Source organism: Sorex araneus, chromosome 2, assembly GCF_027595985.1.
Source record: "Sorex araneus isolate mSorAra2 chromosome 2, mSorAra2.pri, whole genome shotgun sequence".
Lineage (NCBI taxonomy): Eukaryota > Metazoa > Chordata > Mammalia > Eulipotyphla > Soricidae > Sorex > Sorex araneus.
The window spans coordinates 195,559,091-195,583,999 of record NC_073303.1 but is presented as its reverse complement, the minus strand read 5'-3'; the positions used below and the strand labels follow the sequence as shown (position 1 = coordinate 195,583,999).

General features: G+C 49.8%; 1 protein-coding gene across 7 annotated transcripts in view; it reads left to right on the top strand.

Moving 5' to 3' along the window:
* Positions 1-24,909, top strand: part of TIAM1 (TIAM Rac1 associated GEF 1) — a 442,353-nt gene that overhangs the window by 72,426 nt on the left and 345,018 nt on the right. For 5 of the 7 annotated variants that reach the window (XM_055127802.1, XM_055127795.1, XM_055127803.1 and 2 more), the window contains one exon: positions 2,936-3,027. The exons of the other annotated variants lie outside the window; for them this stretch is intronic. The gene's annotated coding sequence lies outside the window, so the exon portion shown is untranslated. The remainder of the gene's footprint in view (positions 1-2,935; positions 3,028-24,909) is intronic. 7 annotated transcript variants of the gene reach the window in all.

Sequence of the window (24,909 nt, the reverse complement as noted above, 5' to 3'; positions counted from 1 at the left end):
AGGGTGAATGCTTCCCTTAAATGGTGGCCTACACAAAAGGCACATGAAAAAGTGCTCCACATCGCTAGTCATCAGGGAGATGCAAATCAGAACAACAATGAGATATCATCTCACACCACAGAGACTGGCACACATTCGAAAGAACAAAAGCAACCAGTGCTGGCGTGGATGTGGGGCGGGGGGAAAGGGACGCTCTTTCACTGTTGGTGGGAATGCCGACTGGTCCAGCATTTCTGGAAAACAATACGGACAGTCCTTCAAAAACTGGGAATAGAGCTTCCATAGGACCCTGCAATAACACTTCTGGGAATATATCCCGAGAGTGCAAAAAAGCACAGTATAAATGACATCTGTACCTATATATTCATTGCAGCACTGTCTGCAATAGTCAAAATCTGGAAACAACCCGAGTGCCCTAGAACAGATGACTGGTTAAAGAAACTTTGGTACATCTACACAGTGGAATACTATGCAGCTGTTAGGAGAGATGAAGTTTGCTTATAAATAGATAGACATGGAGAGTATCATGCAAAGTGAAATGAGTCAGAAAGAGAGGGACAGACATAGAAGGACTGTACTCATTTGTGGAGTATAGAATAACATCACATGAGGCTGACACCCAAGGACAGTAGATACTAGGGCCAGTGGGATTGCCCCATAGCTGGAAGCCTGCTTCATGAGTGGAGGGGAGAAGGCAGATGGAATAGAGAAGGGATCACTAAGAAAATGATGGCTGGAGGAACCAGTTGGGATGGGAGATGCATGCCGAAAGTAGATAATGGACCAAACTTGATGACCTCTCAGTGTCTGTGTTGCAAGCTATAATGCCCAAAAGTAGAGAGTATGGGGAATATTGTCTGTCATGGAGGCAGGGGGAGGGTGGGGAAGGGGAGGTATACTGGGGATATTGGTGGTGAGGAATGTGCACTGGTGGAGGGATGGATGTTTGATCACTGTGTGATTGTAACCCAAACATGAAAGCTTGTAACTATCTCACGGTGATTCAATAAAATTTAAAAAAAAAAAGGAAAAAAAATGGTGGCCTGCAAATGGTTTCCCCAGATGGAGATATCACAAGATTAGATTCAGAAATAAATGTTCTGCCCTTTTCTCTGTGTTCTTACCAGGCCCAGCCTGTTTCTTGTCCTACCACCAGCGTTGTCGTGGGTGGCAGTGCAGGGGCTGTGACTCTGGTAGCCATCCTAGACCCCAGAGGATACACGATATAGGTGTCCCTGGGACAGGGAGCTTCTTCGAGCTTCTCCTGAAATCAGCCCCTTCCGTCTTAGAATTGCTGCTGCTCTGACCAGAGCATTCTTGGGAAAGCAGGCCTTTCTGAGCGTCTCGGGGGCCGGGTGTTGAGCGGGGGTTGGCTGCGTGCAAGGTAAGCACCTTACCCACTGTTCCATCTCTCCAGCCCCAGTACCATCATTTGTTTACTTTGGGGTTTTGGAGCCACACCTACCAGTCCTAACAGCTTACTCCTGGCTCTGTGCTCAGGGTGACTCATGGTGGAGACTGGAGACTGAACCCCTACCTGTTGTACTATCACTCCTGCCCCACCCTAGTTTCTTTATCCCATCACCTGTTCTTTGTGACCTTGGACTCTGAGCTCAGTGGGACCTAGGAACAGAGATCCTCTGCCTGCTTCCCCCAATCTCTGGAGACCCAGGGGTCACGCCCATAAGCCACCTCCTGCAGCGCCAGATAATTTCATCGGCCACCCTCCAGAACTCACGGCTGCTTCTCCCGGAAGGGAGCATAGAATGAGGCCCCCATAACCATGTCATCGGACTCCGTACCAGGGGTGCCCCAGAGGGGTTGGGTGAAGGGACCCAGCCCTGACAGCTGACCTCCACTACCCCACTGCCGCCACGCTCCAGGCTGCTTTCCACATGCTCGGGCCGAGCCTCGTGCATGAATGAATATATTCCTCAACACATCATCATAAAGGGAAATATATATATATATGTATATATATATATCTCAGAGAGCCCGGCAAGCTACCAAGAGTATCCCGCCCACACGGCAAGCTCCCTGTGGTGTATTCGATATGCCAAATACAGTAACAATAACAGGTCTCATTCCCCTGACCCTGAAAAGAGCCTCCAATCATTGGGAAAAATGAGTAAGGAGAGGCTACTAAAATCTCAGGGCTGGGGCAAATGGAGACGTTACTGGCGCCTGCTCAAGTAAATCGATAAGCAACAGGATGACAGTCAAACAGTAATCACCTGTTCTTGGATGTTTGGGTTGTTTCCAGATTGTGGCTCTTGTGAGCAGTGTCACAGTGAGGGCAAGAGTGCAAATTATGCTCGACACTGGTGCTCTGTCACTTAGTTGCATCCCAATTTTTTGTTTTCCTTTGGTTATGTAGGAAGCATTCTGTATGTGGCGTCTTTCTCCTCCTCCTCCTCCTCCTCCTCCTCCTCCTCCTCCTCCTCCTCCTCCTCCTCCTCCTCCTCCTCCTCCTCCTCCTCCTCTCCCTCCTCCTCCTCCTCCTCGTCTCCTCTCCCCACACAAGCATGGAGGCTCTTGTTCTTTACTGATACATCGTATATTGTGTTTGATGCTGCAAATCGCAGACTTGGCTGGAGAGACCCTCGAAGGCTCTTGGGGTAATCACTGCCCACTTAACGTCCACATCATCATTATGATCTTCTTCCTCCCCCCGTATTCTACAGCTGAGTAAAGCAAGGCCCAGAGAGGTCCGGGGAGGGGTGCATCCGAGACGTGCTTAATGGCACAGAGATGTATGGGCGGTTCCGGGCAATTTTCTTGCACTTTCGTGTCTGCGTGGGTTGATGGTGTGATGAGTGGAACTCTCCGGGGGCCGGGGCTGGGGGCTCTTAGCTCCCCCTTGAGAGCCCCACTGGAGTTCCAGCATGAACTACCTCCTGTCTTGGCTTTGTTAACTAAAGGATTTTCCCATCAGGGAGACGACGGGGAGGGAAGCACAGAGAAGGGCCTTCACTGCAGCAGAGACGTAGGACAGAACCGGAGAGACTGACAAGCGGGGCAGAGGAGGTAAGAGGAGGAGGTGGTGCAGGGCGGGGAGGGGGGTCCAAAGGACCCAGTCAACCAGAGGTGATGTGTGGAGCTTGTTCACAGCTCAATTTGAACAGAACTGTGTGTGTGTGTGTGTGTGTGTGTGTGTGTGTGTGTGTGTGTGAGAGAGAGAGAGAGAGAGAGAGAGAGAGAGAGAGAGGGAGAGAGAGAGGTTATCAGACATTCAGTCACTAAGTGGATACTTGATGCTACACGTTCTTTGTTTTATTTTTGTTTTGGGGGGGCTATACCCAGCAGTGCTCAGGGCTTTCTTCTGACTCTTTGCTCAGGGGATCATTCCTGGTGAGGGCTCGGGGGGACCACATTGGGTGCTGGGGATAGAACCTGTGTGGGTCGTGTGCAAGCCCAGCACCCTACCCTTGCTGCTGCGGCCCTCCGACTTGGCACCCTGCTTGGCGCTGTCGTTAACCTTTTCCCCCTCACGGAGCCCCGTGCATCTGCATGAACTAATTCTTGGAATCTCCTTCCTCACCACTGTGTCTGTCGTGCACACTGTGTCCTTCTCTCAGTCTCGATTACTCTGTGTCTCCCGCACGTCGTGTGTCAAGCTGTTCCTAGAGTCTGATGCCGGCCGCTTGTCCAGCCCTGTCCCCAGTTCCCAGTTGCTCCCCGAGTTCCGTCCTGTCGCTCCAGAGCCTGTCCCCGCAGCAGGCTTGTCCCCAGCCTGGGCTCACGCGTTTGGGCCGTGTCGCTGCCCGTCGCTGGCCTGCTTGAAGGTGCTTTTCAGAGTGCCGTGTCCACCTGTGCTTCCCCCCCCCCAGCTTCCCGTTGGACTCATCAAGGTCACCTGAATTGGATTACTCAGCCGTAGAGAGGCTTGGCTCCTGTCCTTCCATGCGATCTTTCTATTTTTGATTGGAGTCATGTTGGGTGAATTATCGGAATTAAAAAATTCATGAGAAAAATATGATCTGCTAAATCAAGCCTGCCACGGCCAGTCTGACTCATCCAGAATGCCAGGCCTCTTGGCCGGCTCTGCCCACGGCCAGCCCCCCTCCCCCACTCCAGATCTCAGCATGTGTGCATGAGGGCCCGTGTCACAATGCCTGTGGCTTGAGAGGCCTGGCTGGACCTACAGAACCTCAGAACCACGGCCTGATCTTGCAAGGCCAGCCCTGGCATGGGGGCAGCGGTTCTCTCCATCGCTCTCCTTCTCTCTTGGTTTTTGGGCCACACCCATCTGGGCCCAGGGCTTACTCCTGGCTCTGCACAGATGGATCATTCCTGGCGGGACCCGGATGACCAGATGGGATGCAGGGGGCGGGGTGGGGGGAGCGCCAACCAAGCCTGGTCACGTGCACGGCAAGAGCCCAACCCACTTATTGTACTGCCTCTCCGGCCCCAGCTCTCCACCTCAGTTGAGCAATTTGCCTCATCCAACTCGGATGAAGGAGAAAACCCAGAGGCTGGAGAGAGAGTACAGTGGTCAGGGCACTTGCCTTGCATGGCACCCACCTGGGGGTATACGGGGATCCCATTTAGCTCCCTGGAGCCCGCCAGGAGTGATCTTTGAGCACAGCGCTAGGAGTAAACTTCTTCGCTTCATCTTCACCTCATTGACTTGTGGTTGGACGTTGGTGTCAGTGGAAGCCCACAGGGGCTGTTGGGGGTGTAAGCTAAGCGGGGAGGCCAGTGCCTGTCTGGGTTGGGGTCCTTCGGGTGCCTATTGGGCTCGATAGACGCCCTGGGAAGATGGGGCATTGAGAAGGCGGGACTTCCTGCCTTCGAGCACTGCACTCAGAAGATCAAGAAGCCTAACAAGTGAATGAATGCAACATAGCAGATTGCACTGTAGATTAGGAAACAGAATGCAGCAAAACAGCAGCGACCAAATCCCTGAAGCTCCTCCCCTCCAGCTTGGATGAAGGAGAAAACCCAGAGGCTGGAGAGAGTACAGTGGGCAGGGCTCTTGCCTTGCATGGCGCCCACCTAGGGCTATAGCTCCCTGGAGCCCGCCAGGAATGATCCTTGAGCACAGCACTAGGAGTAAACTCTGAGTGCCGGGAGTGACCAAAAAAAAAAACAAAAAACCAAAAACCAAAAACATAAGCCAGAACCCCAGAGGGTACCCAGAAGAAAGCCCAAAAGCCCAGTGGTTTGAGGGCTTGCCAGGTGAGGCTGTTTCAGTCTGCCAGCCGCTGCCTGCATTGGGCTTTTCAGATCAACCCGGTTGGTGGTCCTGAAGACCCCCCTCCCAGGCAGAAGGTGGCTCAGTGACTTAGCAAGTGCCTTGGGCAAAGATGAGGTCCTGAGTTTGATCCACTGTGCCGTGCAGGTGGTCCTGAGACCCTCATGCAGCCAGAAGAAACCCCCAACAAAAAAATCCTGCTTCCCAGTGCAGGCTGTCTGCATTGCTGTGCTCGTTGCAGCGCTATTCACAATAGCCAGAATTTGGAAACAACCCAAGTGCCCGAGAGCAGATGAGTGGATAAACTGTGGCACATCTATGCAGTGGAATACTATGCAACTGTCAGGAAAAATGAAGTCGTGCAATTTGCTTATCCATGGATGGACATGGAGAGTATCATGCTGAGTGAAATGAGTTGGAGAGAGATGCACATAGAATGATCACATTCGTTTGCAGGCTAAAAAAAAAATAGTATGTGAATACTAAAAAAAAAAAATAGTATGTGAATAATACCCGAAGACTGTAGAAACGAGGTCCAGGAGGACTGATCCGTGGGTGGAAGCTTGCCATAGAAGGAGAGGGGGAGGGGAGAGGGCAGTTAGGACAGAGAAAGGACCAAAATGACAATGATAGTGGCAAGTGGTCACCCTGGACAAAGTGCTGAAAGGGAGTAAAGGAATATCCATGATACCCTTTCAGGAACAGGAGAGAGGGAGAGAGGGACGGAGGGATGGGTGCTTGGGTGACCATGTGGGGTGTCGGAGATTGAACCTGGATTGGCCATGTGCAAGGAGGAGGGAGGGGGGAGAGAGAGAGAAAGAGGCAGGGGTGAGGGAGGAAGGGAGAGAGAGAGAGAGAGAGAGAGAGAGAGAGAAAGAGAGAGAGAGAGAGAGAAAGAGAGTGAGAGTGAGAGGGATATTGGTGGTGGAAAATTACACTGGTGGAGGGACGGGTGTTGGAACATTGTATGATTGAAACCCAATCATGAACAACTTTGTAACTGTGTATCTCACAGTGATTTAATAATTCAAAGCAAAAACCAACCCCCCCCCCCCGCTCCCTGGGGACCACCCCTTGGCTGGAACTTAAAACCCAAGGAAATTTAGTTCCTCCCCTGGTTATTTTTCTTACATTCTTAAATTGTAGTTGTTTGTACTCTAATGTAAAGGATCTAATATTTGTTCTTTGAAGTTTTTGGAGGAAAATGTGTCTCTAGTTTTTCAAATGTATGTTCTTCTTCAATGAAATTTTAAGCCAAAAAGAGAAAAAAAGAAAAATCCTGCTCCCCTTGATCTCTCCCGCACCCCCTCGCCCTGCTCCCCCGGCCGCTCCCATGCCTGGGGGTCTTAACTGAGCGCTTGCATTCGACAAGGACGCATGGTCGACAGAACAGGCCTTGGGGACCCCCAGTGCCCTGAGTTTCTGAGATCACTGCCAGCTCGGGCAGCAGCTGTGATCAGAATCCAGGGTCCGGCCAGGGGGATAGAGAGAGAGACCCGGTCAGGCCGTAGTATCTTTTGTTTGTTTTTTGTGTTTGTTGTTTTGGGTCATACCCAGTGATGCTCAGGGGTTTCTCCTGGCTCTGGAGTCAGGGATCGCTCCTGGCGGGACTCAGGGTGACCTAAGGAATGCCGGGAATCAAACCTGGTTCGGCCGCAGGTGAGGCAAGCGTCTTATCCATTGTCCTATTGCTCCATTCCCTCTTTTGTTTTTCACTTTGCCTTTTGGGTCACACCCAGCGATGCTCAGGGGTCACCCCTGGCTCTGCACTCAGGAATCACTCGTTGAGGTGCTTGGGTGACCATATGGGGTGTCGGAGATTGAACCTGGGTTGGCCATGTGCAAGGCAAACGCGCCACCCACTGTACTATTGCTCCAGCCTTCTCCATTCCCTCTTTTGTTTGTTTTTTTGCTTTTTGAGTCACACCCGGTGATGCTCAGGGGTTACTCCTGGCTCTGCACTCAGGAATCATTCCTGGCAGTGCTCGAGAGACCATATGGGATGCTGGGAATCGAACCCGGGTCGGCCGTGTGCAAGGCAAACGCCCTCCCTGCTGTGCTATCGCTCCAGCCCCTCCATCCCCTCTTTTGATCGGAACTTTGGACGCCGTCCTGAATGAGGGAGGGGAGAGCTTGGTGTCGCTTGGACTTACCACTGTTTTTTCTCTCCGTCTTTCGTGAAGGAGCCTTTCTGAGGAAACATTGCTTGTTTGTTCAGCAAAATCAGGGTTGTATTTGCATTACTCCTAGGAAGCTTTGCTGGTGTGTGTGTGTGTGTGTGTGTGTGTGTGTGTGTGTGTGTGTGTGTGTCTGTGTGTGTGTGTCTGTGTGTATGTGTACAGACATGCCTATTAGCCAGAAAATTTCACTTCAGTGCTTGAGGGATATGTAAATATGAAATTAATATTGTAGCAATTAGTCCTTTCTCTCTTATTTTAACCCTTTTGTAAATTTCTCGAGCAGAGCATGAAATTTATCAGTCCAGTCCCCCGGATGGTTTAAAACCGTGGTCACGTGGTAGATATTTTACTACTCCTTTGAAACGTAAGGTAATAAGCGATTGTGCGTAGAATCTGCCTTGATTGATTCATGATTTTAAAGCCAGGAAGCCTTGTCTCACGGGTGCAGTTCTCCCCCAGCCCTCACCCCTGTGCCAATGTGGGCTGACTCAGCGCTCTGCTTTCCAGTGCTCGGAGAGCCAGTGCGAATCCCAAACTTGAGTACGTCTGCCTCGGAGTGCCTTGAAGTTGTTTGATAATGGCTGTGGTGATTTCCAGGGGGATCACTTACCTCGAAGGCTGCCCGGATACCCACAGGTCCCCTTTCTGGAATTTTAAGGAGGTTAGAATTGATTTTGATGACATTTTTTTGCTTAATGACATCTCATCCATTTCTTGCCTCCCGGCTGTTTTAATTTGCGACCCAGGAGGGCTCAGGGGCGGGCCGTTTGTAGCCGCGGCTCCTCTTTGGCTTTCAGTAGGCTGCACGCCACGAGGTCCGGCTTTTATGAAATATATTCTAAAACGGTTTGCCGGGAAGCCAGCGCTGTCTGGTGTTTCATATTACAGAACTGGCCCGATTTACGGCGTCTGCGATGAATTCCATACCCCGGTTTTCAGGGGCTTTGTGAGTGGCCTCGGAAGACAGTTAGCTTATTGAGAACGATAACTTGGAAAACCAGAAGAATTCAGGGCTCATTACAGAAACCAGGGCTATAAAATAGGATTCTTTTGGCCCCCCCCAAAAAAGCATGTTAGAAATTCAGCTTCATTCGAAAGTTCCAAGAGATTCAGTTTGGACCACAGGAGTCAGCTGTGGGGTAAAGGGGGATCTTCCAACACAGGTGGGAGAGCTTTCCTACGTTGACTCCCTTGAGAAGTTGACTCATGTTCCCAGACCCCTGCTCCAGAAAGATCTGTGCCCGCACCCTAGGACTTTCTGTCTACAGTTTGGGAGCATCTTAAATCCCTTTAAATCTTGAAGAATTCCTTTTGTCATGTGCACTTCTTTTTTTTGTTGCTGTTTTTTTTTTCCTTTCTGGAATTACAGTACCAAGTCCTACATGCAAGGTGGTATAATGCCAATAAGATTTAGTGGTGGTGGGAGTCTTTGTTGATTTTGCTTTCTAAATTCAGTCTCGATCAGGTGACTTCTGCCGAAACACTTGAGATGCGGGGCTTTGTCTACATCCGAAGCAAACAAAAGGCCTCTGCTATGTTTTCACTCAAAACACCAGAGACCATCCATCCTCCGGGCTAGGTGGAGTTCTGAGGCCGGCGGGAGGGTCGCTTGGGAGTTAGTGTGTCCTGAAGGAATTGAAACACTTCGTTCTGCGCGGTTGCTTTTTTTTTTTTAAGACCATTTTCAAGAATCGGATTCTTAAAGGGCAAAAGCATTAAAGGGGAGAGGGTCGACCGGAGAACGTCCAATCGCTGGGAGTCTTTTCTAAGTGCTCTGGGCTTCGGGGGGCCTCTGGCTCCCCAGGGCCATCTTGTCTTGCGGGGGGAATGATTGCTTCCTCTCACTTCCCGTTGTGCAACGCCTGGAGAGCCGGTCCCGGGAAGCCTGTTCGTTATTTCTTGCCCAGGACTAGAGGGTTTAATTATTCCCCAGGACGAGGAACAGTTGGGGAATCGGACAGGCCTGGCCCTGTCCAGCGCTCGCCTCCCCCGTAACCCCTTCCTCCCCACCCGCCTCGCCTTGGTTTCTCGGAGCTGCTATGAATTGGAGCCCCTGGCGCCTCCCTCTCTCGGCCTGGAGCCGTTTCTGCTTCCAAGGCCCCACGGGCCTGTCCAGTCGCTCTCAGTCCCGACTAGCCTGTGTGGAGATTCGCCCCAGCCTGGAGTTCAGCAGTAACGACTCGGCCCGAGGGACAGTGTCATGCTGGGCAGGGCGCTTCCCCTTCACGGGGCTGCCCCAGGTTTGGGTCCCTGAGCCAGGCGTGATTCTCGAGTGCGGAGCCAGGAGTCAGCCCTGAGCACTGCCGGGTGAGGCCCAAACCGCTCCCTACCACCCAACCCCAGATAGTAATCACTCAGCAAAACGTGGTCAAAGCTGAGCTGTCTCTTAAGATATCAAGTCCTAGCTGTGGCTTCTTGGCCTGGGGGAGGACACTTCTTGTTCAATTATTTTTTCCTTCCTTCCTTCCTTCCTTCCTTCCTTCCTTCCTTCCTTCCTTCCTTCCTTCCTTCCTTCCTTCCTTCCTTCCTTCCTTCCTTCCTTCCTTCTTCCCTCCTTCGTGCCTTCCTTCCTTGCTTCCCTCCTTTGTGCCTTCCTTTCTTTCTCCCTCCCTCCCTCCCCTCCCTCCCTCCTTCCTTCCTTTCCTCCTTCCTTCCCTCCCTCCCTCCCTCCCTTCCTCCCTCCCTCCCTCCCTCCTTCCCTCCTTCCTCCCTCCCTTCCTTCCTCCCTTCCTTCCTTCCTTCCTTCCTTCCTTCCTTCCTTCCTTCCTTCCTTCCTTCCTTCCTTCCTTCCTTCCTTCCTGCCGCCCTCCCCTCCTTCCCTCCTTCCTTCCTTTCTCTCTCTCTTTTCTCTTTCTTTCTTTCTTTCTTTCTTTCTTTCTTTCTTTCTTTCTTTCTTTCTTTCTTTCTTTCTTTCTTTCTTTCTTTCTTTCTTTCTTTCTTTCTTTCTTTCTTTCTCTCTTTCTCTCTTTCTTTCTCTCTCCCTCCCTCCACATCTAGTGACACTCAGAGGTTACTCCTGACTCTACACTTCAGTATTCTTCCTGGCGGTGTTCAGGGGGCCCTATGGGATTGACCCTGGGTCAGCCTTAGAGCAAGCGCCCTCCCTGTGTTCCATCTCCCCGTCCCTCAAGTAATTTTTTCCCCTAAATCTTCCTCCATAAGGCTCCTAAGGGGCAGGTGGACCATGTCCCTTCCCCTGACCAAGCCTCTCATTGGCCAGGTTCTCTGGGCCCTCTCTGCTGTCTAGGTGGAGTGCCTTATGGTTGTAGTAGGTGCGTGTTTGTGGAACATGTGGACCAAGCATTTCCCCTGTCAGGTGAAGCCAGGCTTCGTGTTTCTTAATTAATTAATTAATTTTTAGGTCACATCCGGCAATGCACAGGGGTTACTCCTGGCTCTGCACTCAGGAATTACCCCTGGCGGTGCTCAGGGGACCATATGGGATGCTGGGAATCGAACCGGGGTTGGCCACGTGCAAGGCAAACGCCCTCCCCGCTGTGCTATTGCTCCAGCCCCCCAGGCTCCGTGTTTCTGTCTCTCACGTGGCTGGCTGTCCACTCCAGGGCTTTGCGGGTCACTTCTCTCCCGCGTGGGTCCTGTTAAGAAGGCTTTTCTCCTCCGCTGCCCTGCGGTTGGTCCTCCTCCCAGTGCTGGAGTCAGAGTCCCCCCCCTCTAATTCTCTCTGGCCCCGGCCTGGGCCTGGGTTCCTGGTTCTCACTTGGCTTCGGCCTCTCAGCCTGAAGAATCTCTAATCTATGCCCCCGAGTGTTCAGCCACCCTTGGTGTACGAAGAAGTTACTCATCCTCTCTGAAGTCTGTGTCTTTGGCCTGTTTTCTTCTTTCTCTTTTTTCCTTTTGCGAGAATCCCGTCAGACCTGTTAGACTGTGGCTCTCCTCTTAGTAATTTTCCAGCCACTGTGATAATCCCCACTCTGCTCTGTATTTATTTTTCGTTTCTGTTTTGGAGCCCACACTCAGAACATGCTCAGGGCTGACTCTTGGATCTACACTCAGGAATCTCTCCTGGTGGTGCGCGGTGGGGACCAAATGGAGTGCCGGGGATCGAACCCGGGAACCCGGGTTGGCCATGTGCAAGGACGCACCTTTCCCACTGTCCTATTGCTCCAGCCTCTGGCCTTCCTCCACTCCCTGCACTCTCCACGCATAAGACTTCACTTCTTCTGGTTGGAGTTCACTTTGCCTCCTTTATTGCAGTCTTGCCGCTGTAATCGTTTTGAATTAAGTCCAGATTTTATTTTATTTTATTTTATTTTTGCTTTTTGGGTCACACCCGGCGATGCACAGGGGTTCCTCCTGGCTCTGCACTCAGGAATTACTCCTGGCGGTGCTCGGGGGACCCTATGGGATGCCGGGAATCAAACCCAGGTCAGCTGCATGCAAGACAAAACGCCCTCCCCGCTGTGCTATCGCTCCAGCCCCTAAGTCAACATTTTATTTATTTATTTTTAACTTATTTATTTTTGAATTAGTGAGTCACAGTGAGGGTACAGTTACAGATTCATACGTTTTCGTGCTTGTTTTTCCCTCATGCAGTGTTCAAGAGCCCATCCCTCCACCAGTGTCCATTCTCCACCACCAATGAACCCAGTATCCCTCCCACCCCCCAATCCCATCCCCCACACCCCACCCCGCCTCTGTGGCAGGGCATTCCAATTTGTTCTCTCTCTCTCCTTTTGGGTGTTGTGGTTTGCAATAGGGGTATTGAGTGGCCATCGTGTTCGGTCACTAGTCCACTTTCAGCACGCATCTCCCTTCCTGCGCGGGATCTCCAATCACATTTTACTTGGTGTTCCCTTCTCTATCTGGGATGACCTAAGTCAACATTTACAGGTATCATATTTATATTCATGTATGCATATGTAGTTTTCCCTTTCTTTCTATCAACCTCTGGATCCTTGACCTGTTCCAAGTGGGGGCGGGAGTCGGGTGGGGACTGTGTGTTTGCTAGGACAGGCTGACACGGACAGAAATCCGAAATTAATTCGAAGTGCATCCTTCAGCCCAAGCTGTTTTCTGGCTCCCCTTGAGGTCTGTTCCCAGTGTGGGTTCCGGCATGCAGGCGCCTTCCTGGTGGTGGCTCCGACCCGACCAACACGGGCCGTGGTTGCTGTGTTCTCATGAGTCTGGCAGCGGGAGGGGCAAGAACACGGAGGCCTGATGGAAGGGGAGGGGGTGTGTCTCCTCCCCTCACCTCCCAGGGTCTCAGCACGTGGCCACGGTGCAATGAGAGGTGGTGAGGAGTAGCGGGGAGGGAGCCGATGGGCTTGTCCAGCACCAACTCTGCTGTGGCCAGAGCGCGCCTGTGTGGGGCTGCAGCGGGAGCACTGCTGCCGGGAGGGAGGAGGGGGACACCTGCTTACCGGCCAGGTCAGCCAAACCCAGGCCGGGAGTCTTTCAGTCACGGATGCTGCCCTTCACATCCTGATTGTCTTCGAGTGATTGTCTCCTGGAATTCTGATGTCACGGGATGCCTGGTCACCTGAGAGAAATCCTTTCTTTCTCCTTCCTTCCTTCCTTCCTTCCTTCCTTCCTTCCTTCCTTCCTTCCTTCCTTCCTTCCTTCCTTCCTTCCTTCCTTCCTTCCTTCCTTCCTTCCTCCCTCCCTCCCTCCCTCCCTCCCTCCCTCCCTCCCTTCCTTCCTTCCTTCTTCCCTTCCTCCCTCCCTCCCTTCTCCCTTCCTTCCTTCCTTCCTCCCTCCCTCCCTCCCTTCCTTCCTCCCTCCCTCCCTCCCTTCCTCCCTTCCTTCCTCCCTTCCTTCCTTCCTTCCTTCCTTCCTTCCTTCCTTCCTTCCTTCCTTCCTTCCTTCCTTCCTTCCTTCTTCCCTCCTTCGTGCCTTCCTTCCTTGCTTCCCTCCTTTGTGCCTTCCTTTCTTTCTCCCTCCCTCCCTCCCTCCCTCCCTCCTTCCTTCCTTTCCTCCTTCCTTCCCTCCCTCCCTCCCTCCCTCCCTCCCTCCCTCCCTCCCTCCCTCCCTCCCTTCCTTCCTTCCTTCCTTCCTTCCTTCCTTCCTTCCTTCCTTCCTTCCTTCCTTCCTTCCTTCCTTCCTTCCTTCCTCTCTGTTTTTCAACCACATCTCGCTGTCCTCAGGACTTATTTCTGGTTCTGTGCTCAGGGATCACACCTGGCGGGGCATCATTTGATTGGGAATCAAACCTGGGTCAGCCACCCGTGAGGCAAGCACCTTAACCCCTGGATTGTTTCTGTCGCCCCATGTGAAGAAATTTTTACATTATTATGATCAAGTCCCTTGGCAACCTGATATTCCAGAATTCTGCCATTTGGGGACTTTGCATAGGGACCAAAGCCAGCAGGGGCTTCCAGGGTGAAAAGAGAAGGTGGACAAAGAAAATTTTGATGTAGTTGTTTGCCCATATTGTAGGTTTGCAAAGTGCCTTGATCTGTTCAGACTTGATGAGTAGATGGGGTTATCGTTTCTTCTCCACATTTTGCGTCATTCCTCTTGTTCGATTCTTTCGCTTTGGAAGCACATTAGGATCTGACCTTACATTGGTTCATTCCGACATCGTGGGATGCGACCCATCTCTAAGACGGGCAGCACGAGGCATGCTTAGGACCTCTGGGTCATTCATTAGCTGTTTGATTCGTCTCTAGACACACTGCAATCCGAAGGGCTTTCTTAACCTCCTCTGCTTCGAGTCACTGATCTGAGACCACGGAAACTCTGAGTGCCTGCTGTTGACTAGGTCATTTGTGTAGTGACGTTTTCTCAAAGGTCAAGTGCTTGGGGTCTTTAGTCAAGCTAAACGCAGCTGTGGGGGCGAGGGGGATTGGCACAATGATGACTTTTCCTGGCTCCCACTTTCCCAGAGAAAGTGAGTGGAGTAAGAGGAGATATTTGGATCTGTGCAAGGTCTGGCTCGAGCAAAAGTGCATTTGTAAGGGGAAATGAGACTCTGGATTCCGTGTCTTTGAATGAGACATTTTTTTTTTTTTATTTTTTTTATTTTTTTTTATTTTTGGGTCACACCCAGCGATGCTCAGGGGTTACTCCTGGCTTTGCACTCAGGAACTACTCCTGGCGGTGCTTGGGGGACCATATGGGATGCCGGGGATCGAACCCGGGTCGGCCGCGTGCAAGGCAAGCGCCCTACCCGCTGTGCTATCGCTCCGGCCCGAGACATTTTTTTTTTTTTGGTGGGGGGGGATTCTAATTTCTCAGCACCATCGGTTGCCTAGCTACGGGCAATTATGACGCAGACTAGCGGATGCCTTCTAGATTGAACAGAGTGCTCACATCAAACAATATTAACTAACGTGTACAGACTGCTTAGGGTATACGGCCTGCCTGTTACCTGATTTCCTCATCCTAACAGCTCTAGGGGTGTTGGTCCCCTTTGATTCCTGTTTTACCAGGTGAGGGAAATTGAGGTCAGGGCACGGAGAAGTGAAATAACTGGGTGGGATGGCCAGGCGTCACCCAGACTCCGACAGTGGTCAGGAGCACAGTAATTCGGGGATTTGTTCCTTCTCTGTCCCTATCATTCTGCGTTGTTCTTTGTGGTCTGCAAAGTTGATTTTTTTTGGGGGCGGGGGGAGAGAGTTTTCTTCCCCCCCTTTTTTTTTGGCCTTTTGGGTCACACCTGGCAATGTACAGGGGTTACTCCTGGCTCTGCACTCAGGAATTACCCCTGGCCATGCTCAGAGGACCCTATGGGATACTGGGAATCGAACCCGGGTCGGCCACGTGCAAGGCAAACGCCCTACCCGCTGTGCTATTGCTCCAGCCCCCTTCTTCCCTTCTTTTTTGCACATACATGTCATGGTGCCGAAAGAAGTGATCCCCTTTTCTTTCATGCCTGTTATCCTTTTGGGGTTAGCTAATCCTGTCAACTTCGTGGTTGGTAAAATCAACTATATCTCTTTCTTTCTTTCTATATTTATTTTTTAAAAATTCTCCCTCTAGACCACACCTGGTGATGCTCAGGCCTCCCTCCAGGCTCTGTGCTCCGGGATCATTCCTGGTGGGGCCTGGGGGACCACCTGTGGTGCTGGGAATCCAACCCGGGTTGGGTCTGTGCATGGCAAACCACCCTACCTTCTCTAGCATGTTGTGTTTTTGGTTCCCCTCCCCCTCCTCTCATTTTTGCTTACCTTTAATTTTTTTTATTGTAACACTGTGATTGGGCAAGTTCATAATACAGTTGTTTCCAAGGTGATCTTTTTCCCCTCCCCCACCGGGTCCCCAGTATCCCACCCACCACCCCAGCCTGCTCCCTTGCGAGCACAAGCAAATTTATTTCACATTCTTTGTTACAACACAAAGGCAATGGAGTTGTTAGTAGAACTTAAATCATAGAAGTCCATTTGTGACCCTTGTTCTACCTCACAGTGCTGTTACTGAAGTCACTGTCTGAGGATTCGCGGGGCTGGCTGGTGTCAGGGGGGCCTACTGGGTTATTCTTTTCCCTCATTGAGCTTGGTGGGCTTCTATGCAACTTTCCCATCAGTGGCCGCGTGGTCCGAGAGCCACAGAACTGGAACGATCCAGTGGCTGGGTGACTTGATAAGGTTCAGTTGTGGAGCTGGGTCATTTCTGTGCCAGAAGGTGGTGGGTGTGGCTGTGGGCCGCTGTGCTTTCAGGCAGGAAGGGGCATGTGCCCACCCCCAATCCTCCAAGGTCCCAGAGTTGTCAACCCGTACTGGTCTGCCTGGGACGATTCGGCAGCATCATGTTCTTTTTTGATAATTTTTTTATCCTTTTAAATTAATTAATCATTTTTTGCTTTTTGGGTCACACCCGGCAATGCACAGGGGTGACTCCTGACTCTGCGCTCAGGAATTACCCCTGGCAATGCTCAGGAGACCCTATGGGATGCTGGGAATCGAACCTGGGTCGGCTGCGTGCAAGGCAAACACCCTACCCGTTGTGCTATCGCTCCAGCCCCTCTCTTTGAGATCGGTTGTGGAGTTGGCCATTTCTTGACTGGCAAGATGGCAGGTTTGGTGGGGGGACTGCTGCGTTTTCTGGTGGTGGCGGTAGGGGTGGGGTGTGGAATATTAGGGCAATCTGCCTGCCCCCATTCCAAGAGTACCCCAGAGTTTTCAGCCCATAGGCCAGTGCCACCTGTGAAGATCTGGCTGTGTCTGTTCCTTTTGAGTCGGCCATTGCGTTTCTTACCCATCTTTAATATTTGTCCACCCAGCTCATATAGTAGAGCCAGCTTATAAGTACTTATAAATACTAATGACTGATTAACTGTAATTTCTTTGGGATGATCATTTTTTTGGAATGTTATATTCAAATGCATTTTATTATTATTTTTGGGGATAGGCATAGGAGTTTAGGCCATACACAGCAGTGCTTGGGGACTACTCCTGGCTCAGTGCTCAGGGGTTACTTTCAGCAGTGTTGGGAAACCACAAGTGTGGGCTTTGATCTGGGGTTGACCGCATACAAGTCAAGTGCCTTATAGCCCGTATCGTTTCTTTGACCCCTCAAAAGCATTATTATGATTTTGTTATTGGACCGTGCCTGCAATATTCAGGCATCACTCCTGGCTCTGTGCTCAGGAATTACTCTTAGAGGTTCTTGAGTGACCACAAGGGATGCGGGGATTGAACCTGGGTCAGCCTTCAATGGGAAGAGCAAAGCAGGTGCTCTTCCCGTTGAATTCTCTCTCTTTTTGGCTCTTCAAGTGCATTTTGAAAGACTAGAATGCTTTCTGTTCTGTTCATGGGGTTCAGGGGAGATGGTAATGGATCTCTTTTTGGACATTATGCCAACACCTCCCTCTGGTCCAGCAGCGTCCAGTAAATGGGAGCAGGCAAACTCTCCCTCCCAGCCCACAGCAGACATCGGTGATCTCCGGTGGCTCCTTTCCCCAGGCATGTTATGGGGTTAGAAACTAACCATTGGCTGTTAGCTGAGATGTCTTTCCTACCTTGCTTGACCAGACCTCTGCCTTTATTCTCAAATAGCTCTCGTTTGTTGAGGTCAGAGGTTCCGAACTGGCATATGTCTGGAAGTTATTTTTGGTGGTCTGTGTGCCTATGTGCACATGTCCGTGCTTCTGCATGTGTGCTCATGTTCTCACATGTGTGCTCAGGCATGTACATATATGCTCTACTGGCATCTAGTGGATGGAGGCCGGGGATGCTGCTAATCATCTTTTAATGTACTGAACCTACCTCTGCTGCCACACAGTCCCCAAACAAAGAATTATCGGCTCAAAATGCCAAGCACGAGCTGGAGACATAGTACAGGCCATTAAAGCTCTTGTCTAGCTTGTCGCAGATATCAGTTAGGGAACAACACCCATATGGTCCCCAAGCAAAGCCAGGAATAGCCCCCGGACATCATTTTCTGTGGTCCCCAGACCCCACAAAGGAAAATCTGCCCCCAAATGCCAAGAGTACCTGTTATGATCTTGCAGTTAAATTTTTATTTTTGTTTTTGTTTGACTGGAGCGATAGCACAGTGGGTAGGGCGTTTGCCTCTCATGCAGCCAACCCGTGTTCGATTCCTCCGCCCCTCTCAGAGAGCCTGGCAGGCTACCGAGAGTATTGTGCCAGCACCGCAGAGCCTGGCAAGCTACCCGTGGCGTATTGGATATGCCAAAACCAGTAACAATAAGTCTCACATTGAGAGACGTTACTAGTGCCCGCTCGAACAAATCGATGAACAACGGGATGACAGTGACAGTGACAGTTTTTGTTTAGGGGCTACACCCTGGGATGCCCAGGGATTACTCCTGGCTCTGAACTCAGGTCACTCCTAGTGATCTCACCCCCTCCCCTGCTGTACTATCACGCCAGTCCCCCCCTTAAATAATTTTTAATGACATGAGAACATTTTTGGATGCTACTTAAAAGTAAAATAGATAAATTACTATTTATATATGAATAAAATATGTCCTAACTTGGTGATAGTTATTCCAAAAATAGACTGCAAGGCTTGCAGTCTCAGCGGTGGAGGACTGTTTTCCCTGACTTTGATGCATCTTCCAAATTTTCTTTAATAAAGATAGGTTACTTTAGAGACGAGAAAAATATGAATATTTTACAGTAAGCGCCAGGGATTAAACTTCTAAAGTAAATGACTGTCATGTAGGGAGAAGAGCCGTTTGTTTATCATATGGCTGTGTTGGTACTGGGAGGGCACTGAAGTTCCATGGGACATCAGAGAACAAATAGTCCATTTCATTTGCTCATTCATTCACTTAAGCATGCAGTGCTCTGGGAGCCACAGCCTCAGTTTTCTTTTTTGCAATAACAGGTGACTCTGGTTCACAGGACTATCAGCGTCCATAAGGGTTAGGGGTAAACTGTGACCACATCACACCCACTGTGATTCCATGTTTAGAAAACTCAGGTATCTGTGGAATATAAAGTAACAGAATGGGAGACTAACACCCAAGAATAGTAGCGATAAGGACCAGGAGGATTGCTCCACAGCTTGGAAGCCGGCCTCGCATGCTGGGGCTAAAGGCAGCTCAGAGAGAGAAGGGACCACCAAGTAAAGGGTGTTTGGAGGGCTTTCTCGGGATGGGAGATGTGTGCTGAAAGTAGACTATAGACCGAACATGATGGCCACTCAGTACCTCTATTGCAAACCACAACACCCAAAAGGAGAGAGAGAACAAAAGGGAATGCCCTGCCGCAGAGGCGGGGTGGGGGGGAGATAGAGTGGGGGGGTGGGAGGGATACAGGGATCATCGGTGGTGGAGAATGGGCACTGGTGGAGGGATGGGTACTTGATCATATGACTGAAATGCAAGCATGATAGTTTGTAAGTCTGTAACAGTACCTCACGGTGATTCACTAATTAAAAAAAAAAAAAGAAAACTCAGGTGGGTTGGTTTCAGATGGCGGGGGAACCAGCAATCTCTCTGGGGTCTTTGGCTTTCTTGCCATCTACCCCCTCTTCTGTCCCCAAGCATTTCTTATTGAAGGATACTGGTTTGTGGCATCAGCATTTCTTTTTTTTTTTTGTGGGGGGGGGCGGGTTTTTGGGAAACAAAGGTTCCTCCTTGGGTTACAATGCTATAGTTTCAGGGCTATAGCTTCATACCCCCTGTGTATTGAGACCCACCATCAAAGCTCCAGGGCCATCCCATCTTCCCAAACACTCCTCATCTTCCTCCTCACTCCTTCCCCTTTCCTTCCCCTGACTGCTAGAGATTTCACTGGGTCTACGAATTGTCTTTGGGTCTACCAGTTGTCTTCATTGTTTTATGTCACTTGTTATTTAATTACACACCATCCAGTAGTCATCGACTTCCCTTCCTGCTCTCTCCATTTCAAAGGCAAGATTTTTTTTTCCAATGGTGGAGTTTTATTCCATTGTGTGTATAGGCCACCACTTCCTTCCCAGTCTTCAGCTGATGGCCTCCGAGGTGGGTGCCCTGTGTGAGCTCTCGAAGTGGCTGTGCAAGAGGAAGCTCCGTCCCCGCCGGAGAGCTCAGGGTTCCTTGGAGGCTCCCTTTGTGAGCAGTCTCTTGGTCTTACGCTCCTGCTGTGCCGCGTCTGAGACTCTTTGGTTCATCTATTTTGCCATTTAAAAAATTATTTCGGCTCTGTGTCTAAATCTGGTGCTGACGTTTCCCGCGTGGCTGCATGGGAAACTCTGGCAATGTGTTTAATGATGCTGATTCTCTTTCAGAATAGGTTGGAGGGAAAATTTTCAATATGTCTAAATGCTTGGAAAACTAGTTATGTGGGACTTCAGTTATATGGGAGACTTCAGTTATATGGGAAGTTTACATGGTTGGGAGAGTGTATTTTCTGATCGTCCTTGCTAATAAAGAGGTGTTCTTGTTGAGCATGGACTTAAGATGTAAAGATTACAAACCAGTTAGCACCCTCAATTTTTTTGCTAATTAAGGTCACATAGATATCATCAATGACCTTTTTTTGTTTGTTTTGTTTTAGAATGGGGCTGGAGCGATAGCACAGCAGTAGGGCGTTTGCTTTGTACGCAGCCGACCTGGGTTAGATTCCTCCGTCCCTCTCGGAGAGCCTGGCAAGCTACCGAGAGTATCTCGCCCACATGGCAGAGCCTGGCAAGCTACCCGTGTCATATCCAATATGCCAAACACACTAACAACAAATCTCACAATGGAGATGTTACTGGTGCCTGCTCGAGCAAATCAATGAGCAATGGGATGACAGTGACAGTGACAATTGTTTTGGGGGCACGTCCTGTAGTGCTTGGGGCTTACTCCTGGCTCTGTGCTCAGGGCTTACTCCTGGCTCTGTGCTCAGAACTCACTCCTGGCTCTGTGCTCAGTGATCACTCCTGGTAGAGTAGTGGGATCATATGAGATGCCTGGGATTGAACCTGGGTCGGCCACATGCGCCCCACTCATTGTACTGTTGCTTTTTCCACATCTCTCTACTAATTTTTTCTATAAATTTATTTAGTTTTTAGTTTTACTCCTGAGTTTAGTATCATTCAAGACTATACATACATGTCTCAGATGCAGCCATTTCTTCTATGCTACACTATGCAACTCTGTTGTAGACTACTTCCCAGCTAACCATGTGTTTAAATTTAGTTAATTTTTATTAAAAACATCACACCTTGGACTGGAGCGATAGCACTGCGGGGAGGGTGTTTGCCTTGCACACAGCCAACCAGGGTTCTATTCCCAGCATCCCATATGGTCCCCTGAGCACTACCAGGGGTAATTCCTGAGTGCCAAGCCAGGAGTGACCCCTGTGCATCGCCAGGTGTGACCCAAAAAGCCAGAAAACAAAACAAAATCACACCTCTTTAAAAATAAGTTTCCACACCACATGCAGCATCAAAATGCTGAAATCCCGCCCCTGTGTGTGTGTCAGTTGGACCCTCTCCTCTCTGTCTCCCTTGCCTCCCTTCCTTCCTGCTCATCTCAGTTCTGAGGTCCAAATCCAGGGCTTAGCTTTGGATTGGTTTTGCCTGTTGTTCCCTTGCTTTGTGTCTTTATTAGCCCACGTCTGAGTGAAACCATCTGGAATTTGTATTTCTCTTACTGAGTTTGCTCAGCATTGCATCCTCCAGCTCCATCTCTGCTGTTGCACATGGCAAGATGTCATGTTTCCTCACAGCTGAGTAGTATCCTGTGGTGTCTATCTATCACGGTTTATCCATCACTGGGCGCTTGGGTGGCTTCCCTATCTTGATCGTTGTGAATAATGCTGCCACGAGGCTAGAAGTGCATATAGCTCTTTCAATTAGTGCTTTCATATCCTTTGGATAGACACCAAGGATGGAATTGCAATCGTATGCAAGTGGAGTTTCAGCAGCTCGAGAAACCTCTCTGTTGATGTCCAAGTAGTCTAGACCAGTAGACATTCCACCAGCAATGTGCAAAATCCCCTTTTCCCTCCGCCCCCTCCAGCACTTATTCTCGGCTTTGAGATACAGACCATTCATCACCAGTGTGGGTATGTGTCAGGGTAGTTTTGGTTTTTGTTTTCTTCTGTTTTTGGCTTTTGGGCCACACCTGGCAGTGCTCAGTGCTTTACTCCAGGCTCAAGGGTCGTTCCTGGTGATGCTCAGGAGATATATGTGGTGGCAGGACTTGAACCCAGCTCAGCTGTGTGCAAGGTGAGTACCCTACCTCCGATACTATCTCTCAGGCCCTGTCCTAGTAGTTTTGCTATGTATATTTCTCAGAGAATAAGTGACGATGAGCATTTAGACATGTATCAATTGACCACGGATCTGTATGCCTTCACTGGAGAAGCATCTGTCTCCTGCCGTGTTTCAAATGAGATTCTTTTTTTTTTTTTTTTCTTGAATTTTAGAAGCTCTTGGCATGCCTTGGAGATTAGCCCTTTGTTGTATGGAGTGCAACTTTTTTTTTTTTTTTAGTATCAAGTCTTTCATTTGGACTCATTTCATTTTCATTTAAGCCATTTCATTTCAAAAATAGTTCCTTTTGCTCATTTTCACTGAAAACTAGGAAGGCTTCTAGTTTGATGGAGTCCCTATTTTTTGGGGTTTTTTTTTTGGTCACACCAGGCGATGCACAGGGATTACTCCTGGCTCTGCACTCAGGAATTCCTCCTGGTGGTGCTCAGGGGACCATATGGGATGCTGGGAATTGAACCCGGGTCAGCTGCATGCAAGGCAAACGCCCTACCCGCTGTGCTATTGCTCCAGTCCCATGGGGTCCCAATTATTTTTATTAATTTTTATTTATCTATATTTTATAAATATACTTATATCTATATATATAGATATAAATAGATATAGATATAGGTGTGTATACACACATGTATGTGTATATGTATATACATAGATATAATTTTTTTGGTAAAGTTTTTTAGTTTTTACACAGTGTCCCATTTTTGCAGCTGATCGTTCTGACCGTGCTGCTGTAACTCAGTTGTTGCCCCAGTGTCCGGAACCCTCTGAGGCTGTAGTCACACGCAGCACGCCTGATGGATCCATTTTCATTCTCTCTAGCCCCAGTTTCTTCAACCGAATCACTAGAATGTTGTTAATTTGGGATTAAGGTGCATTTCAGAAGATTTTGCCTCTTAAGGAGCAAGATAATTTTAGCTCCTCTGCCAAGTCTCTAATGATTCCAAGGACTGGAAATATCTCCCTTTATCCCCGGGCATTGTTCTTATCTTTAAAAGGCCAGAATTACATCTCCAAAGACTTGCTGGGCTCTTACTCTGAAGTGACTGGTTTGGGTTTCTCAAGCCTCAGTTGCTTATTTACCTTCCTGCCGCCTCTTTTTTTTTTGATCTGCGATGAACTAGAATGAGAAGAGAAAAATCAAAAGACTGGACTTCTGTGTTGGGTAAACATAAAACTTTCCTCTGTTTTGTTTTGTTTCGGGTTTGCTCGAAGTTTCATTCCTATTTCTTTCTTTTTTTTTTTTTTTTTTGCTTTTTGGGTCAGCGATGCACAGGGGTTACTCCTGGCTCTGCACTTGGAAATTATCCCCTGGCAGTGCTCAAGGAACCATATGGGATGCTGGGAATCGAGCCCGGGTCGGCTGCGTGCAAGGCAAATGCCCTACCTGCCGTGCTATCGCTCCAGCCCCTCACTCCTATTTCTGTGGTTATTTGGTTTGTTTGTTTTTTTTTTTTCTTTTTAGGTCAGACCTGGCGATGCACAGGGGTCACTCCTGGCTCTGCACTCAGGAATTATCCCTGGCAGTCCTCAGGGGACCATATGGGATGCTGGGAATCGAACCCGGGTCGGCTGCGTGCAAGGCAAACGCCCTCCCCACTGTGCTATCACTCCAGCCCCTCTGTGGTTATTTGGACAGCCAAACTCAGCACCCTGAGATTCCTTTGTTATTCATGCGTCCCCTAGAATTGTTTTGATCCCGGGTATTTCTGACCCACCAGAACCTCGTTGGTACTATAGTTTTCTGATCCCATTGGGCCACTTTGACAGAGGTCACTGCCTGCAGATTCCAGTGTGACCACTGTGACCTGGTATTTCAGACCTTCCTCAGCCTGAGCCGAAAGTCGTCACCAACAAGCGTTACATTCCAGCCTCGGTGCTGTGGGGAACTTGACATGGATTTTGTTTATTTTTTAATTTGAAATCTTTTAAAAAATGGAATCACCATGAAATACGCAGTTACACAGTTGTTCACAATTGGGTTTCAGTTGGGTTACAATGCTCCAACACCGGTTGCTTCTCAAGTGCACATTTCCCACCATCAGGGTCCCCAGTTTCCCTCCCTCCAGCCCTCCCCCCTCTTTATCTTTCCCCCCTTTCTCTCACTTTCCTTTTGGGAATTATGGTTTGCAATCCAGGCACTGAAAAGTTATCATGTATACCCCTTCACCTGCGTTCAGCATGCAGTTCTTGTCCAGAGCGGTCATTTCCAACCATCATTGGCATAGCAGTCCTTGCTCTATCCTAACCGTGGCGTATGTTTTAATCTCTCTCGATGTTTGCTTCCATTGCTTCCCTGGAAATATTTTCTCCCTGTACCCTCCCCTCCGCATGGATGGGGGGCATCTCCCCAGTCTTCACACCTGGGTTTGCTTCCTCTCTTGAGTCTGGAGCCATATAACCGTCTCACTGGGAAGGGAACAATCACTGTTGCGGACTTGGGTAATCCCAGGACGGCTCCTGGGCACCTCACTGCCAGTTCCAGGTATCATTCAGGTAGAAGAGGAGGGACAGGAAGAGAATATAGGTGTGGGGTGCCGGGATGGGCTGGAGATATAGTAGAGGGCTTAAGGCACTTGCATTGCACGCAGCTGACCCTGGTTCGATCCTTGGCACCGAATTTGACCTCCTGGCCATCACCAGGAGTGATCCTTGAGCACAAAGCCAGGAGTAAACCCTGAGCACTGCAGAGTGTGGTCCCAAATCAAAGGCAAAACTGGAAGAGTGGGTAGATGGACACCTGGAAAATGGTTCAGTCTTTGACCATTGAAATCCTGTGGCAAAAGAGCAGCCAACTCTTCCTTGCTATCTCCTCCAGGTTTTCTTTTCTCTTTTGGCTTTTTGGGTCACACCCGACGATGCTCAGGGATTCCTCCTGGCTCTGCACTCAGGAATCACTCCTGGCAGTGCTTGGGGAACCAT